At 42.2% G+C, this 20,035-nt stretch overlaps 1 protein-coding gene and 1 pseudogene across 1 annotated transcript in view; both read right to left on the bottom strand.

Moving 5' to 3' along the window:
* Positions 1 to 1,907: 1,907 nt before the first annotated feature.
* On the bottom strand, positions 1,908 to 10,746 carry LOC119511436 (annotated as a pseudogene).
* Positions 10,747 to 10,908: 162 nt separating this feature from the next.
* LOC119511435 (myosin heavy chain IB-like) overlaps positions 10,909 to 20,035 on the bottom strand; it is a 38,777-nt gene continuing 29,650 nt past the window's right edge. The window contains exon 5 of the mRNA XM_037805798.1: positions 10,909 to 11,923. The gene's annotated coding sequence lies outside the window, so the exon portion shown is untranslated. The remainder of the gene's footprint in view (positions 11,924 to 20,035) is intronic.

Here is a 20,035-nt window from a genome sequence, read left to right as displayed (position 1 = left end):
TGCAAGCTGCTGAACCCCAGCACCAGGAGGTGGTGGGGATGCCCCCTCCTCCCAGTTCTGTCTGGGAATATTTCCCTTATCTGGACCTTGAGGGCAACTCACAGGGATGCCTGTGTTGTTCACCTCATGCCCACTGGGCTTTAAAGTTCATTCTTTCTCTCTCAAGCTCCCCTCAGGCCTCCTTATGGGCAACACATCCTCCATCCCACCATGGGACACCCCCTTAGGTTGCCTCATAAAATCACAGGGTCAATTAAGCATAAGCTTTAAGCCCAAATGGCTCATTTATCACTGCAATACTGTCAGACCCCAATATAAATTAAACAATAGCTCTAAGTGGCCTGAGAATGAAAATTTAGCTTCCCAAATTCTCACTAACCTTGACAGATTCTGTCAAAGGAATGGCAAAATAAAGTTCCGTATGTCCAAGTTTTCTTTGAGAAAAGCCTCAGACACACCCACCCCTGCTCCTCCTGCTTCACCTGCCAAATTCTTTTCAGATCTCCCCTTCCCAAAAAGCCTCTTCTCTTAATTCACTTGCCTATTTCAAGTGTCCTTTAAAAGCTCCTCAGCCTATCCTCCCTTTGCAAGAAGTGTCTGAACCAGAGGGCACATCTGTGTCTATGTTCTCTTCTCTCTCTCTGACCTTTCTGAAATTAAAAAACACCTAGGCTCATACTCTACTCACCCTACCCAATTTCTTAAAGAATTTCAATACCTTACTCTACCCTACAACCTCACCTAGCAAGATCTTTTTAATTCATTCTCTCTACCTGCCTCACCCCAAAAAGCAGGAATGAGTATACGTAGCATCTCAGACTCATGCAGACACCTCATATAAACAGGAGCCTAATAATTAGCCAATGAAAGCAACCACAGTGCTGGGAGAGAATGCAAACAGCCCAGCAGGAAACCCCACTATTCAAAGAGAAAGCTAACTGATCTAGGCTTTAAAGTCTTTAACAATAAGAACTTAAAAATTCACTAAAGATAAATAATGCCAGGAGCCTGTTTTAAATGCAAACAGCTCAGGCACTGGACTAAGTAATGCCCAAATCCCCAACCCCCTTCAGGGCCATACCCACTCTGAAACCCCCCAACTTGAACCTCCCAAAACTCCTGGAAGTAGCATCAGAAAACTAAAGGTGATCAAAAACCTCAAAAGGCCATGCAACAGTCTCTCTCACTAGCAGATAAGCCAATTTTTTTTTTTTTTTTTTTTTTTAAAAAAACACTGGGTGTTTTTATTTTTATTTTTTGTCCCCATTTTCCTATTCATCAATCCATACACCAGATAAAGGGGAGTGTGGTCCATATGGATTTCCCAATCACATTGTCACCCCTCATAAGCTACATTTTTATACAATCATCTTCAAGATTCATGGGTTCTTGGTTGTAATTTGGTAGTTTCAGGTATTTACTGCTAGCTATTCCAATTCATTAGAACCTAAAAATGGCTGTCTATATTGTGTGTAAGACTGCCCACCAGAGTGACCTCTCACCTCTTTTTGGAATCTCTCTGTCACTATAGCTTATTTCATCTCCTTTCACATCCCCCTTTTGGTCAAGAAGATGGTCTCCATCCCAGAATACCAGGTCTAGATTCCTCCTTGGGAGTCCTATTCCATGTTGCCAGGGAGATTAACAGATCCTACATAGTGGGGAGAGCACTAATTTCACCTGCCAAGTTAGCTTAGCTAGAGAGAGAGGGCCACATCTGAGCAAAAAGGTATTCAGGAGGAGGATCTTATGTACAGTTATAGGTGGGCCTACCATCTCCTTTACAGCAACAGTCTTGCCAAGGGTGAGTCCCATAGTAGACGGCTCATGTTTGAAATAAGAATATCAAATTAAGGCTTCATCACACATATGGCATCGATCGGGATTCTCTACTGTGTTCTCTCATGTCATATGAGGGTAGAAAAATCTATGAAGGCTTTCCTGCATGTACAGCATTCATAAGGGTTTCTCTCCAGTGTGTGTTCTCTCATGTCATCTGAGGCATAGATATTAATGAAGGCTTTCCCACAGGTATGGCATTCACAGGGTTCTTCTCCAGTGTGAGTTCTCTCATGTCAAGTGAGGCCAGATCATTGAAAGCTTTCCCACATATATGGCACTCATACAATTTTCCTCCAGTGTGTGTTCTCCCATGATGTCTAAGATAATAAGACCGGCTGAAGGACTTCTGACAAACATGGCATTCATAGGGTTTTTCTCCAGTGTGTGTTCTCTCATGTACTCTAAGGGTAGAATAATGAATGAAGGCTTTCCCACATGTAATGCATTCATAGGGTTTGTCTTCAGAGTGAGTTCTCTTATTGTGTTGAAGATTAGAAGATTGAAGGCTTTTCCAGATAGGTTACATTCATCAGGTTGTTCTCCAGTGTGTGCTCTCTCATGCCATCTAAAGTAAATAAATCCAAAGAATGATTTCCCACATAGAAAGCATTCATATGGCTTATCTCCACTTTGATTTCTACCGTATTGTTTTTGGCCAGTGTTTTTAATAAAGGCCATAGCATTTTGATGGCATTCATAAGATTTACTTGCAGTGTGAATCTGCTCAAGTTTTTACAAGATGACTGGTCACTGAGGACTTTTCCAAGTGGCTTGCCTGAAGATGGTTTCTTTCTCATGGGAATTAATGCATGTTGAATCACTGTGGATCTGAGAGTGGAATCTTCTTGCAAATAATTACATTTGAAAGAATTCTTCTGAGTCTGAGAAATCAGTGATGCATCCTCAGAATTGTCATTGCTGTATATAAGTTGCATCAATATCATCTCTTGCTTTTTACAAGCAATTTCAATGTCCACTGAGACCAGATGACTGATATTCTCCAGCATCACTTCTCTGAACAGTTGTCTCTGGAATGTGTCTAGCAATGCCCACTCTTCCTGGGTGAAGTCTACTGCTACATCTTTGAAGGATATTAACTCCTATCACAGAAATTTGTGTTCACACAAGCCCATCCTTAACAAAGTCATGAGCGTGATGCTCAAAATGACAGCACTGTGGTTGCATTGTTAATAGCTCAGTGGACAACTGTCTTCCTTTGGATTTTCACTCACAAATCAGACACGCAGTAGGTGAGCAAAGCTGGTATTCTCGGGCGGGTGCTGCCAGCGCACTCCCCCGCCCCACTCTAGACGAAGGGCGGCCAGGGTTCACACGGCCCGGGTGGCAGCGCCGCGCCTCTGGGAAACCCTCCGCCCCCAGGCCAGACCAGCGACCAGTTCCCGTCCGCGAGAGGCGGCCTGTGGGAAGGATGGACTCACAAAAGCTCAATTACGAGAGCGTGAGCAATGGAGTCAGTTAAGTTGCCGTTGCCATCTTACTTGCGTCACCCAGATAAGCCAATTTTGTTTCCTACACACAAAAGGACCACTTACTCTGCTCTCCCACATCTATCCTGTTCACTTAACAACATGGATTTACACAATCTTTTCTTATCCTTCCACATTGCCCCATGCCAAGCCTAGCAAAAACATACTGAATTAAAAGTTCAAATACTCATTCCTCCTCCCAAAACTGTATCAAGCATCTTCCTTCTGTCTTTAGTCAATACATCTTCAACAAACCCTACAAATACTCCTTCTTTCCCTTTCTCTCTCTCTCTTGCCAACCCTAAAATATACAACACAAAAATCCCCTCACCTAAAACTCTTCTATCTTCTAACAAAATCTCAGCTTATATATTGCTAAACCACTCAGCAAGTTAATGCTTACATGAACTACCAATTCTTGTTAAAAATGTTGTATTACTGTTTCAATAATGAATAAACTGTAATGTTTTAATTATTAAACATTATTCTAACAAGTTTAATTTTAATAGTAATAGTATGCTGTAAAATGCTTGCTTAAAAACTGTTTCCAACATTATTTAGTAACAAGTATAAAAGGTAAAAAGGATGTTTTTATTAGAAGGAAAAAAAAGTAGTTTTATCCTAAATAACTGGTTGTTTCAAAATAAAAATGTGGGACAAAACCTAACAATAAATACAGATAGTTGCAGAAAATTTGTGGAAAGATAAATTTATTTCTGTAATCAAAATTGCAAAATGGCAAAAACTAGCAATATCATGACTTAATAATGAAACCTCACCACTTAAAAAAATAATCTTACAAAATAGAATGGCTCTAAATATTTTAACTGATCAGGGCAGAATCTGTGCTCTAAGCAGGACTAGTAAAATTGCATAAAAAAAAAGCGCTACTAGGCTACTGCAGCAATAACCTGCCCATTCTTAAAATCTGTGTGTCCAGCTACAAAAAACCTTACCAGCCTATGTGGCAGTCTGCCAAAGAGCAAGTTAAATGTATCCCAGCTTCCCCTAACTAAAACCCTAAAATATAAACCCCTGTTTAGCTGGAAATTTAAAACTGAAAAAAAGTAAGCATGTTCAATCTCTAATCCAACAAATGGTTAAAACAGAGAAAATTCAAACCTAATCCCCAAGAAGGAAAAAGGGCTGAACAGCTGTCACTGCCCTAACAGAACCTCCTAATCAAAAGTGCCTTCCCAAAATGTCCTGTAAAAGTATATCAGTATAAATTACCAGAGCTATTTAATAGCCCTGTTTAGGCAATGAAAAAACCTAATAGTACCTGGAAAATAACTATTAAATACTCAAGCCAATTTAACTTTATGTTAAACCTTACTAAAATGTTATTTAGCATATTTTTAAATTCCTCCAACCAAACTTCAACCACCTTCACATGGGAAAAACAACAATGAACATTTGCTGTGCTTCAAAATTTAAAAATATAAAAACCTCCAACAGACCCTAACTACTCTATCAAGTACATGGGTATTGTCTGGTTAAGTAAAACTAAAGCTATTTCTTCAGCTGTTGTTGTTAAAATATAAAATTATCCCACACTACTTACTCCTAAACAATAGCTTTTCTTAGTTTATTAAGATATTAAAAAATTTATACTGCATTTAGTATGAACTTTAAAATCTTTATACACACTAATTAAGAAAGAAAAACCTGGAAATAAAATTTTCCACAGCAGGCTGTGGTCTGCATCCTTTATTTTAATGATGCTTACCCCAGAACAAATTAGAAAGGAGGAAAGTAACTATAAAATGGCACTCTTGGCTTCAACACCATATGCTAATTAAATCATTTTTTATATAAAAAAGGGGGGATGGTCTAAAATTATGTAAATCCAATGTTTATAATCCTCTGTCAGGGCAGAACCATAAGGGAAGCTTGTAAAATGTATTATTTTAAAGGCAAAATGGAAGCTTATAAAGTATGTCATGTTAAAGGCAAAATAAAAAATAAATCCTTTTATATCAGGAAAAAGAAGCAAATACTTTGTTAGTCAAATCTCCACAACTTAAAACTTCAAAAGTCTCAAAAATAAAATCCCCTAAACCTAGCTGTTGAACCCATCAAACCTATAGCAAATAAAAATATAAAAAGTCAAAAAAACTCCATATCCCTTTTTCTGTAACAAAGATGGCATAGTATAAAAACAACTGAGAAATTTTTCTAAAAACCCCTCCAAATTTATAGAAAAGTTCAAAAATCTAGCCTAAATTTATGTTTACTTGGGAAAGCACTCATTATTCTTTTCTCCTGCTGCACTCCCTCCAAAAAAGCAAAGAATCTAAGCAAAGGCCCAAGAACATGCAAATAAATTGCAAAGGAAAGAGCCCACACAGTGTAGGGCTGGGACTGAAGCTGTGCCTAACACAAACTGTCTAAAATTATCAGAGGGAATGACAAAATCTGAAAGCAAGAGACCATATAATTACTTGTCTAATAAAAAGTATAAAAAATGTATTATTTAGCCTGTAAATATTTACCAATATAAACCCAGAATCTGAGAAAAACAAGGCATATTAAAACCTACTTTATAGGACAGTCAGCTTCAAACATAAAAAGAAAACTGCAACAAATATCCTCAGAACCTTGAATACCTATAAATAACCTTATAAATAAAGGCTTTGCTGTCTTTAATAACTGGAACCAGACTAAAGGGAAGAGAGCAAGGAGGGACCAGAATAAGGCAAGGCTCATAGCTTTAACTGTAAATGGTAATTAGTCACCTCAAACACCTCAAAGTCACTTGGAAGCAGAAACCACTGGAAACCTGTCATCAATGCAGAAACACAGGGCAGTGAAGATGAAAGTGCCCCCAAGGATGGAAAAAAAAAACCCTGGGAATGGAAAACCTGCAGGGCCCTGTCCATGCTGGGGAAGCCAGAACACTGAGCCCCCAAGGGGCAGCAAGACCTCTCCAAAAGCCCTGCTGGCCACCCCTGACCAGGAATAAAGGGGCCCAGGGCAAATAGCTCCCTAAATCTCACCAAAGAACATCAAGATCATCAAGCCCCAGATGTCTCTTGATGTGATGGGTAAGACCATTAATATTTAAATTACTACTAAAACCACCCATTCTGTCTTAACCTCTCACTCCAGCCCTCTCTCCTCTAAAACCTGTCCCATAGTGGGAGTAAACAAAAAGTCTCAAACTCCAGCATTAGATGCTCAAATTCAAGTATTAAGCTGTCTGCCAAAGCAAAAGCATAAAAGTCCCATTAAAAATATAGCAGCATTAAGTATAGCAACCAAAAAAAAAAAAAAAAGCCATAAAAATAAACAAGTTCCATAAACAGTCTAGCAAAGTTTCTTTTCTTCTCTTCACTGTTTAATGACCCTTATACCCCTTTTAACCCCTTTAATACTAATCTTGTCTTTTTCTTCACTTGAGGGGACCTGCCTCACATGGCTTCTAGTAAATTTCATTCATAGAACCATCCAGACAACAACCAAACTGTTGGCAGCAGACTCCTTGTGCAGCAAGCTCATCACTACCAGACTCTGCCACAAGATTACTGCTAGGGGCATCTCCATGCCCCTGGTCAGCAAGAAGCGATATGGGAAATTGATCCCCACCCCAGGCCCCCAGAAAAATATAATAAGAGAAGTCTGGATTGTTAGGTCTGGGCCCTGGCCCCTGGGCCCATCCCCCATTTCCCTGTTTTACAAAACCAGGCTGCAGATCAGGCCATGCCTTATGTTGCTGCCCCCTCCCTTTCCCGATTTTCACACCACTTTCTTTGTTCTCAACCATCACTATCCCCCTCCATTTCCCTCACAAATGTATTCCCTCCCCCATCACCTCTCTTGTTCAAATGCACAAAACAGGCATTGCCAAAGTTACAGGATAAACTATGTGCAACCCTCTATTGGCCAAAGTTCACATATCTTACACCATGTAACCTCCTGATTGGCAAAAAGCCCTATAAAATGAAATCCCACCAACCAACTGTGCACTTTCCCCTCTGAGCATCCTTTCTGCCCCCAGGGTCTGCCCTGAGACATCTCTCAAATAAAACTTTTCTTTGATATTTGCCCATTTGGCATCATTGCCCATGTTTTGAACCAAACTACCTTACAGTCACCCCCTGTCCTCTAAGTCCTGAGATATCTGGAGACCCCACAACTGTGGATCTGCTGCCTCCATCTTAAATCATGACAGGAGAAAACCAGTTTGAGATGATGTCATCTGTTCCTTTTACCTTTTCTTCTGAGCTTGTTTAACTGCAGGTTATAAAATCTGAGCATGCACAGAAAACACTGATTCATACTTTAAATGACATTTGAGGCACCAGGAACAGAAATCACCTCCCTCACTACCAAGATTACAAGGATGAGGAGACATTGGAGGCTTTTAAAATATGAGGGGTTCCTTACCAAGGAAGATTCTCCCCAAAGGCATATCGCTACCATCTATAAACACTGCTATGAACAACCAAGCAGAATATGCCAACCCAAATCCTATCATTGTCACCACCTCTGTTCCCATCCCATAAAACTCCCATAAATTCTCAGGTCAGGGAGACAGATTTTAGCCTTGCCTCCTCTCTCCTTTCCAGCCAAACTCACAATAAAATTCTTTCTTTCCTCAAAATCCTGATGTCATGTTATTGGACTCTGTGCATTTTGGGCAGCAAGCATTTGCTCTGTGACACATCCTGGCCTTCAGTGATGGCAGGGGAGTGGGACTCTCCTGCTTGTGGGGTCTGATTTTCTATGTATAGAATTCTGATTAATTGTTATTAACAGAGATATTCTGATACCCAGATCATCCTCTCAGTGTTAGCTTCTGCCTGGCTGAGGGGGATCACCTAGTGGACACTCTTGGTTTCTTGTATAGTCATTCTTTGGGGGTCTTAGCAAGAACCAGCCCCAGGATGAATTTGGATGGAGAACACCCACTCCTCAGGGCATGGAAGGCTCATAAGGGTGACAGGGGCCAGTAGACCTCTGCTTGTCCTCTGCAGAAGGGTCCTGAGGACACAAGGAGCACGTCTTCACAATGACACTTCAAAAGATGCTCAACTCCATTTGCCATTAGGGAAATGCAAACCAAAACCACAATGAGATGCCACCTCACACCATAAGCTCCAGGCAAAAAGAGGAGTGATTTTGTTTATCTGTTCTCCACATCTCTAGTTTGTGGGGTTCTTGGAGCCCTCATTCAATGATGTTGGCAATGTGAGATGCCCTTGCTTTGGTATAGAGTTTATCTCTTCCTCAAAAAATTAAGTATGTGGTTATTATATGACTCAGTGATTTCACTCCAAAGTATAATATAAAGAGGATTAAAATCATGTGACCACTCAAAAACCTACAGAAGTATGGTATCAGCAGCCTCATTCATAATAGCCCTATTATGAAAATGACCCTTGTGTCCTTCAAATAATAAATGAGAACCATTGCAGTATCCATAAACAGGAAATTGCTCAGCCATAAATTGGAATGGTTTACTGATATATGCTTCAATGTGGGTGAATCTCAAAAATATGATCACCAAAAGCAGACACTCACAAAAACCAACATAATCTCTGGTTCTGCAGGGACAAATTTATTCAGACAGAAATTAGATAAGTGGTTGTGTGTGCAGAGAAGTGGGACTGGGAAATAAAAGATAATGGGTCATTATGTTCTGGAGTTAGAGAGACATGATTATGATACAACCTTGAGAGTATACTAAAAACCACCAAATGGTGCAATTTAAAAGGTTGAATGTTATGACATATGAATTATATTTCAATTTAAAAAATACATTCTGCTGTGATGCAGGGTCCTGGAAAGACCAAGCCTCTGACCCGGGGGCAGTCACTGCCCAGGTGCCTAGACAGGTGTGTGGTTAGCTGGGCTCCTGGGGAACCTGAGTTAAGGCACCAGGACAGCCCCAGCTCTACTCACATGAGGTGGCTGTGGTGGGGTTTGGAGTTAAGAACAGAGGGAGCCTTGAAGCACTCTGTGATGGTTGGGTTCATGTGTCAACTTGGCCAGGTGATAGTACCCAGCTGTCTGGTCAAGTAAACACTGGCCTAACAATTGCTGTGAGGACGTTTGAGGCTGGTTAATAAACCAACAGGCTGGTTTATTAAATCATCAGTCAATTGACTGCAGCTGTGACTGATGACTCACCAAAGGGCATGCCTTCCACAATGAGAGAATGCAATTGGCTGGATTTAATCCAATTAATCAGTTGAAGACTTATAAGCAAGACAGATAGAGAACCTTCACTTCTTCTTTGGCTGCCCAGTGAAGCATTTCCTGAGGAGTTTGTTGAAGTTGCCAGTTTGTTTCCTGAGGAGTTCATTGAACATGTTCATCAAAGATTCCAGTTCATTTCCTGAGGACTTTGTTGAAGTTGCTGGTTCATTTCCTGAGGAGTTCATTGGACATCTTCTTTGGAGTTGACAGCTTGCTGACTGCTCTACAGAATTTGGACTTGGGCATACCCACAATTGCATGAGTCACTTTTACAATTTGATAATCAGAGACACCTCTCATTGATTCTGTTTCCCTAGAGAACCCTAACTAATACACACTCAAACCACCCCTTCCCAACATTTCTCCACCAGATTTCCTGCCTGGAATGTGGGAGGGTCTGGATTTGACCTACTGAGGGAACTACAAACTGACGGTGTGGGAAGAAGTTGAGGAGGTATGAGGAAAGACCTGCTGGAGGGTGGCCTTCCCTCAGTGCTCTTACTCCCATGGATACCAGATGGTGTTGTGGGCCAGGCCCAGGGAAAGCAAGCACAGCTGGGAGATGGTCTTAAACACCCTTAACACATGGTCACTGATGGGAAACCACACTATAAACCATAAATGTCAACATACTGAGTCCTCCCAGGAGTGAAGTGCATTTGCATGAATGCCCCTCCCTGCAACAGGGACTTAGGGGTTAATAATGAGAGCTGGGGAAGCTGATTCTGAGCAAGTCATCTTGGAAAGCACAGCCCTGGGGCCATCTCCACCATGACCTGGACCCTCTCCTGCTCATGTTTCTGGCTCACTGCACAGGTCAGAGGGACTTTCAGGGCTTGGGGTGGGGACAGGCAACACAGAAACTGCCTGTCCCCATCTCCTCTCCTGACCATGAGGTGTCCCACCTGTTTCCAGGAGCTGTTTCCCAGGTGTGGTGACTCAGGAAACTTTACTGCCTGTATCTCCTGGAGGGACAGTCACGCTCACTGTGGCTCCAGTACAGGGGCTGTCACCACAAGTAGCTGTGCCAGCTGGGTCCAACAGAAGCCAGACAAGGCTCCCCGGGGTCTGATAGGGATCCCAGCAACTGGGTCCCTGGGGTCCCTGCTTGGTTCTCAGGCTCCCTCCTTGGAGACAAAGCTGCTCTTACCATCACGGGGCCCAGCCTGAGGATGAGGCTGGGTATTACTGTGCTCTGTGGTACAGCAACCATTACAAGAGTGACAGATGTCAGTGGGGAATGAGGTACAACCCCCTGTCTTAGCCTCAGCCCCTCCTTTAGAATATCTTCTGTCTTTTTTCTGAGAGGATGGATCCAACCTAGTGTGGACTCAGGAACTTGTGCTCCATGACCCAGAGGAGATGCTCACGTTGTTTCAGACTTATAAAAATGTTATTTTTACTGCACCATTTTATTATAGCAATGTAATATACATACATAGACATAACATTAATTGCAAAGGAAATTGACAGGAGCCACAAAATAAAAAAGGCATCATTATATGTGTGCATGTGTGTGTATTCACACTGGAGATAGTAAATATAAAATATGAGATACATCCTTATGCTTTCCCCTAGGAAAGATTGGCTGATGAATGAGCCCTCTGACATGGCGCCCTCCTTTTTGCTCTCCTCTCTGCTCCTATGTGCCAAACCCACCCATCTGGGTTCACTGACTATCTCAGGAGGGTGGTGATGCATTCCAGATGTGGATTTCATCTCCAGGTCAAGCTGACTCTCCAAGGACCGCTTGGCCCTCTAGGGTTCAGAACTTCCCCTAGGGCCCATGGATCTCCTCTCAGCACAACCAAATTGGGCCCACAGGCAAACTGCCCCAGGCTACAACTTCCCATTTCTTACGAACAATATCCCCTGTTTTGTGACATCAGTTTCTCTTTGTGCTGGAAGTTTAATTTCCCTTTCATGCTTGTCTAGATCCTCAACTGGCAGCTCATTCAATTTTGAACACAACAAAGAACTTTAATTCTCACCAAGCTGTGAAACATTTCATGTGAAATAGGGTGAGTTCATGGGGATACATGGTGTCATTTAACATTTTTCATGAATACTTTTTGGCCAAGGTGCATTCACAAGTCCCAACCAAAGCCTGTCCCCCAGCCCAACTCACCCCAATATCAGCCCATGCCCTCAGGCCTCTCAGGATCCAGGTGGGCCTCCTTCGCCTCTGCTGTTCCCTCCAGTGACTCATGCCAGGGCCTTGGTACTTCAGAGACAGAGAGGAAGGGAGCAGGGCAGGAAGCGGATGACTTTTCAGGTGCTCTCTGCTGTCTTGTGTTGATCAGAGGCAATAACGTCAAAGGGAGTACCTGCGCCTTCCGAGCAGAAGATGATGTGGTCTTGACTTTGGAGAGAAGATGGAAGGGGTCTGCCTGTGGTGGGGGACAGACAGGAAGGGTTGTTTGTGCAACCCAGGAAGGGCAGAACCACTGGGAGTACATGTGTGAAAAGCCTGCCCTGATTTGCCTCCTCCTTGGTGAACACTAAACCCTGGGTTCTTGGGGGGCCCTGTCTCCTGGGTCTCCTTGTTCATCTCTGTGGTACTCACACAGGTCAGCTTCCGGAGGCAGGGAAGGAACCCTTTGGTTCTCAACAAATAGCTGCCAAGTGAAAACAAGTCTCTAACTCCCCCACTCCTGGGTCCCAAACAACCATGCCCACCCCACACCCCTGCTCTTCCTCACCCAGTGGAGCCTGGCCCACAACTTGGTGTGGAGGATCAGAAAGCTGGGAAAATCTCACTTGAATGGATGGACCTTCCATTCTCTCCTAGTGTGAAGAGGGGCTGGGAGAGATTTGGAGGAAGCTACCTCAGCTATGGGGACACAGAAGGCTATATACAGAATTGTCACCAAGATGGCTTTCTTCCCTCTCCTGCTCACCCTCCTCACTTACTGCACTCATGACAAGATTGGGCTCTGGTAGGAAACACAGGGCCCTGCTTGATGTTTTTATCTCTGTACCAAAAAATCCCCATCTCTGTGTCTCCCCCACTTCCAGGAATCTGGGCTCAAGCAGTGCTGACTCAGCTGCCCTCAGTGTCTGGGGCTTTGGGCCAGAGGGTCACTATCTCATGCTCTGGGAGCAGCACCAACATTGGGGGAGGTTATGACATGAACTGGTACCCACCATTACCAGGAAGGGCCCAGAAACTCCTCATCTATATCAGTAGAAAACAACTTTTGAGGAACCCCTGTTATTTCTCCAGGTCCAAGTCTGGCAACTCAGGCTCCCTGAGCATCACTGGGCTCCAGCCTGAGGATGAGGCTGCTTGTCACTGCCAGAAAGTGGAGCTTGATGCTCACACAGAGCCCCAGGCCATGGGAAAGTGAGAGAGGAACTCCCCTCTCATTTTCCCAGAACAGTGAACAAGCCCCAAATTCAGAGAATGCTGAATCTCTTTGCAGTAATATCAGGGACTGGAGGTGGCAGCCATCATCATCTCAGATGTGTTTTCTAACTTGTGAAATCTGCATCTCTATTTTAACTCCTTTCTCCATTTCTAGGACTACCCAGAACTGTCATCCTCAGATTAGTCCTTGATATGTTTCCCTGTACTTTTAAAATCTCAGTCTTTTATTTTTACTTTCTCTTTCTTTTTTAAGATACAATTAACAGAGGAGGCAGGGCAAGATGGTGGAGTGCTGAGGTGTGGGTTTTCATTACTACTCTGGGGCAGCCAGTAGACAGCCAGGAACAGTGTGGAGCAGACATCTCAGGGAAATCTGTGATCAGTCAAGCATTGTATAACAGTCTGGAATATGTGGATCACCTGAGGTCAGCAAAATCTGTAAGTTCCTGTGGCCAGGGGCCCTGTGCCCCTCCATACCAGGTGTGGTGGACTGTTTTGTGGCTGGTTTCCTGATGGAGGAGAGGGCCATCAGTGTTGGGACCCAGGAGGGAAGCTAAACCTGGCCCCAGTTGCAGAACTGATGAACAAACCCAGACTGCTGAATAAAAACTCCAACCATAGATAAACTGAGATCAGACACTGGAGAATCTGGGAGCAGTCAGCCCTGTGGAGAGGAGACAGGGCTAGCAAAAGTTGGAAAAAATCCCAGAGACTTTTGGATTTGGGGGAGCATAAAAAGGAGAGCTGGGCGCAAACAGAATATGCAAACATGGTGTTCTAGTTTGCTAATGCTGCTGGAATGCAAAACACCAGAAATGGATTAGCTTTTATAAAAGGGCGGTTGTTTGGTTACACAGTTACAGTCTTAAGGCCAAAACATATCCAAGGTAAGTCATCAACAATTGGAAACTTTCATTGGAGGATGGCCAATGGTGTCTGGAAAACCTCTGTTACCTGGAAAGGCATGTGGCTGGCATCTGTTCCAAGCTCTGGTTTCAAAATGGCTTTCTCCCAGGATGTTCCTCTCTAGGTTGCAGCTCCTCAAAAATATCACTCTTAGTTGCTCTTAGGGCATTTGTCCTCTCTCAGCTTCTCCAGAGCAAGAGTCTGCTTTCAACAGCCATCTCTAGTCTCTCATCTGCAGCTACTCTCTCAGCTTCTGTACATTCTTCAAAGTACCCTCTTCGCTGTAGCAAGCTTGCTCCTTCTTTCTGAGCTTACATACTGCTCTAGTAAACTAATCAAGGCCCATGCTGAATGGGCAGGACCACACCTCCATGGTAATTATCCAATCAGGGTCATCACCCACATTTGAGTGGGTGCATTTCCATGGAAACAACCTAATCCAAATGTTTCAACTTAATCCCCATTAATATGTCTGCCCCCACCAGATTGCATCAAAAACATTGCTCATTCTGGGGGACATAATATATACAATCTGGTACACTCCATCCCCTGGACCCCAGAAAAACATCTTTCCATATACAAAATACATTAATCGCATCACAATATCACAGAAGCTAAATCATTTCAGTAACAATAGTTAAGTACAAGATCCCATCAAAATCAATTACAGGCATAGTTGGTCCTAAGGCATAATTTCCCTCTGGCTCTTTACCTGTGACATGTAGAACAAGTTATCTGCTTCCAATATATAAAGGAGGGACAGTCATAGGGTAAATATTTCCACTGTCATAAGGAGAAACTAAAAGGGAAACAGGGTATAAGGGACAAAACAATTCCTAAAACCCACAGGACAAACTCCATTAGATTTCAAAGTCTGAGAGTCATTAACAGAAGGAGGTTGCATCCTTGGGGCTTGAGAGAGCAGGAGTCTAACCCTACCTAATGGCCTTTGCAGCAGCCCTTTTCTCTCCAAGTGCTGGGGTGAGTGCTCCAAAATATCCACACATTGGGGAGACCACCTTCTTGACCCCACTCTCGTCAAACATCTGGGCAGCACCCAGATTCTCTTCCATCTCCAGGGCACATGCTCAACCCCTTCAGAATAGTTGGGTGGCAGCCAGGCTCTCCCCAGTCTCCTGGGAATGTGCTCCACCCTCTTTGAAGGCTGAAGTAGCAATACGTTTCCTGAACATCAAGGTGGAAGGCCCACGCTCAACCTCTGGGGCAAAGTCAGCCTTTCCATGCATGTAGGCCACCCTGCTCTCCCAGCCTGAGACTTCTTGACTCCAGACCCCAACTTCTATGGCTCTGTCTCTGAAGAAATTTTTCCTTCAATTTGTTCCTTGTCTATCTCCTCCAGTCCCAAATGGCAGTGGCTCCCTCCATAAAGAGCCCACAGAAATTCTGTTGACTTCACATGAAGCACACAGGGATCAAAGCTGTCAGACAATAGGACTTTCCACAAATCCCTTCTGCTTAACTCCTTTTCCAATCTTGCCTTGTACTGGAATGTCAGCTGGATTCCATGTTTGGTTACATCCTCATTTTGGGCTGTAGCTTCTAGGGTTTCCTCCACTGGAAGCCCAGAGTTTTTTAGGCCATCAATTTCTGGTTTTTTGAAACAAAGAGTTCATTTCTCAATTTATTTCTGTCCTCTCACATTTTACTATAAGCTACCAATAAAACCAGGCTACTTCTATATTTTGCTTCGAGATCTCATCAGCTAAATATACCAGGTCATCACTTTCAAATTCTGCCTTCCATCCAACACCAGAACTCAGTTTTGCCAAATTCTCTGCCACTTTAAAAAAAGGATCAACTCCCTTCCAGTTTGCAACATATTCATTTATGCTCAAGTCCTCATCAGATGTATCTTTAGAGTCCATGTTTCCACAGTCTCTTCAAAGCAGTTTAGGCTTTTTCTATCAGCCTCTTCACAATTCTTCCAGTGTCTTCCTTTTATCCATTTAAAACGCCATTCAAACATGTTTGGTATTTGCAAGCTCAGCAGCATCAGCACCCCACTTCTGGTACAAAAATCTGTTCCAGTTTGCTAATGCTGCCTGAATGCTAAACACTAGAAATGGATAGGCTTTTATTAAAGGGGGTTTATTTGGTTACACAATTACAGTCTTAAGGCCAAAAAGCATCCAAGGTAAGTAATCGACAATTGGAAACCTTCACTGGAGGATGGCCAATGGTGTCCAGAAAACTTCTGTTAGCTGGGAAGGTACATGGCTGGCGTCTGCTCTAGAGTTCTGGTTTCAAAATATCTTTCTCCCAGGATGTTTCTCTCTAGGCCACAGCTCCTCAAAAATATCACTCTTAGTTGCTCTTGGGGTGTTTGTCCTCTCTTAGCTTCTTCAGAGCAAGAGTCTGCTTTCAATAGCTGTCTTCGTACTGTCTCTCATTTCCAGCTACTCTCTCAGCTTCTGTGCATTCTTCAAAGTGTTCCTCTTGGCTGTAGCATGCTTGCTCCTTCTGTCTGAGCCTATATAGTGTTCCACTAAACCAATCATGGCCCATACTGAATGGGCAGAGACACACCTCCATGGAAATTATCCAATCAGAGTTATCACCCACAGTTGGGTGGGGCACATTTCCATGGAAACAACCTAATCCAAACATTCCAACTTAATCCTCACTAACATGTCTGCCCCCACAAGATTGTATCAAAGAACATGGCTTTTTCTGGGGGACATATTATATAATCTGGTACACATGGGAAGCCAGGGCCTTCTCTGAAAAGCCAGTTTCTCTGGTTTCTTGTTTCCTCTTCAATTTCTCTCCAACTCCTTATCTTTTTGCATTTCAATAGCCTTTCATAGTTTCTGTGTCAACCCAGCCCCTCTACAAGTGCAGAATTAAAGTTGTTTCAGAGTAAATATACAGTAGGAAGAGATAATAAAACTAAAGTGCTTATCTTTAAACAGTGTTTTTTCTCTTTTTTTAAAATAACTATTCTAAGTAGCCCATTACAGAAAGCCTCAAAGATTAGCAATTGACCACTGGACTCAGGCAAGAGCAGAGCTAAGATAGCTCTGAGGGACAAAGCAATGGGTTCAGTGGGGGAGACAGTTCCCTAAATGGCATAACTCCCCAACAAAAGGGGGCATGGTCCAGCTCAGTTGTCAGCTCTCATTCAAAGTACTCAGAACTGGGGACTGGAATTCAGAAACCACCTTCAATCACCCACTTGACAGGGTCAGAGTTATTGGAACTAAAGGCTACACACCTCCTTACAGTGGTATGGGAGTTGTGGGTTGGCAAGTGCCACCTGCTGGACAGGATAGGAAAATCACAGAGTCTAGAGGCCTCACAGGAGGGTCTTATTTTCAGGGAAAGCACATATCATCCTCCTGAGACCTGAGCCCCTCTGGACTGGGAAAACATGATTGGAGTTGACCATATCTTAGGAGTCTTTCTCAGAAAAGGGCTACATGGAGGTAGGGCAAGAAACAGAAAAACAAGAATTTAAAATCTCTGATCAACTAAGTAGAATGTAAGTTAGAGATCTAGAATAAACTTGAACTGAACACCAAAGGTAACAGAATAAAGCCAATTAATAAATACCTTGAGGCAAATGTCAATGAAAACACAACATATCAAAATTTATGAGATGCAGCAAAGGCAGTGCTGAGAGAGAAATTTGTTGCCAATATGCCTATATTAAAAGAGAAGAGAGAGCACAAATTAAGGAATTAACTGTTCAAATAGAAGAACTAGAGAAAGAACAGCCAACTAACCCCAAAGCAGACAAAAGGAAAGTAATAACAAAGATTAGAGCAGAAATAAATGAAATTGAAAACAGGAAAGCAATAGAGAATCAACAAAACAGAAGTTGGTTATTTGAGAAAATAAGCAAAATTGATGGAAACTTAGCTAACCTGATAGAGAGAGAGAGAGAGAGAGTGCAAATAAATACAATCAGAAATGTGAAAGGAGACAAAACTACTCTCCCTGCAGAAATAAAGGAGATAATGAGAAGATACAATGAGCAACTATATGCTAATAAACTAGACAACTTAGATGAAATGGACAACTTCCTGGAAAAGCATAAACAACCAACATTGACTCAGGAATAAATAGATGACCTCAAGAAACCAACCCCAATTCAATACATTGAGTCAGCCATCAAAAAGCTTCAAAAATTAAAAATCCCAGGACCAGATGGCTTTACATCTGAATTCTTCTACCAAAATTTCAAGAAAGAATTAGAACTAATCCTGCTCAAACTCTTCAAAATATTGAAGAGGAGGGTAAGCTACTGTTCTAGTTTGCTGATGCTGCTGGAATGCAAAACACCAGAAAATGATTGGCTTTTTTAAAGGGGTTTATTTGGTTACACAGTTACAGTCTTAAACCCATAAAGTGTCCAAGGTAAGTTATCAAAAATTGGGTACCTTCACTGGGGGATGGCCAATGGTGTCAGGAAAACCTCTGTTATCTGGGGAGGCACATGGCTGGCAACTGTTACAAGTACTGGTTTCAAAATTGCTTTCTCCCAGGACATTCCTCTCTAGGCCACAGCTCCTCTTCAAACTGTCACTCTCAGTTGCCCTTTGGGTGTTTGTCCTCTCTTAGCTTCTCTGGAGCAAGAGTCTGCTTTCAACAGCTGTCTTCAAACTGTCTCTCATCTGCAGCTCCTATGCTTTCTTTTAAGTGTCCCTCTTGACTGTAGCAAGTTTGCTCCTTCTGTCTGAGCTTATATAGTACTCCAGTAAACTAATCAAGGCCCATGCTGAACGGGCTGGGCCACACCTCCATGGAAACTATCCAATTGGAGTCATCACCCACAGTTGGGTGGGTCACATCTCCATGGAAACAAAGAATTACAATATAATCAACAGTGATACATCTGCCCACACAAGATTACATCAAAGATAATGGCATTTTGGGGGACTGGACAGCTACCCAACTCTTTCTATGAAGCCAACATCACCCTAATACCAAAATCAAAGGTTATGAAAAATAATGTTATAGGATAACCTCTTTAATGAAAATAGATGCAAAAATCCTCAATGAAATAATTGCAAATTGAATCCAAGAGCACATTAAAAGAATTATACAACAGACCAGGTGGGGTTTATTTCAGGTATGCAAGTCTGGTTCAACACAAGAAAATCAATTAATGTAATACACCACATCAATAAATCAAAGGAGAAGAATCACAAGATGATCTCAATCAATGCAGAAAAGGCATTTGACAAAATTCCACATCCTTTCTTGAGGAAAACAGTTCAAAGGATTGGAATAAAAGGGAACTTTCTTAATATAATAAAGGCAATATATGAAACCCACAGCTAACACCATACTCTATGGGGAAAGACTGAAAGCTTTCCCTCTAAGATGAGGAAGAAGAAAGGGATGCCCACTGTCACAACTGTTATTCAACATTGTGCTGGATGTTCTAGCTAGAGCTCAGGCAAGAAAAAGAAATAAAAGGCATCCAAATTGGAGAGGAAGAAGTAAAACTTTCACCATTTGCAGATGACATGATTCTATATGTAGAAAATCCAGAAAAATCGACAACAAAGCTATTAGAACTAATCAATGAATACAGAAAACTGGCAGGCTACAAGATCAACACACAAAAATCTATCATGTTCTTGTACACAAGTAATGTGCAACAAGAAGAAATCAAGAAAAAGATTCCATTTACAATAGCAACCATAAAATCAAGTATTTAGGAATAAACTTAACCAAGGCCAAAAAAGACCCATATGGAGAAAACTACAAGAAATTGCTAAAGGAAATCAAACAGGACCTTAAAAATGGAAGAACATACCATGTTCATGAATTGGAAGACTAAATATAATTAAGATGTCAATTCTACCTAAACTGATTTATAGATTCAATGCAACACCAAGTAAACTCCCAACAACTTACTTTGCAGAAAGAGAAAAACAAATAACCAAATTTATTTGGAAAGACAAGGTGCCCCAAATAGCCAAAAATATCTTGAGAAAGAGGAATGAAGTTGGAGGTCTCACACTACCTTACTTTGAAAAATTAAAAAGCTAAAGTGCTCAAAACAGCATGGTACTGGTATAAGGATAGATATACCAACAATGGAATCAAACTGAGTTTTCAGAAACAGACCCTCACATCTACAGACAATTGATCTTTGATAAGGCAGTCAAGCCAAAGCAACTATGACAGGGCAGCCTCTTCAATAAATGGTGTTTTGAGAACTGGATATCAATTTCCAAAAGAATGATAGAGG

Source organism: Choloepus didactylus, chromosome 16 (assembly GCF_015220235.1).
Source record: "Choloepus didactylus isolate mChoDid1 chromosome 16, mChoDid1.pri, whole genome shotgun sequence".
Classification (NCBI taxonomy): Eukaryota; Metazoa; Chordata; class Mammalia; order Pilosa; family Megalonychidae; genus Choloepus; species Choloepus didactylus.
Note: the sequence above shows the minus strand (reverse complement) of the source record. Positions and strands in the feature narration are given on the sequence as shown.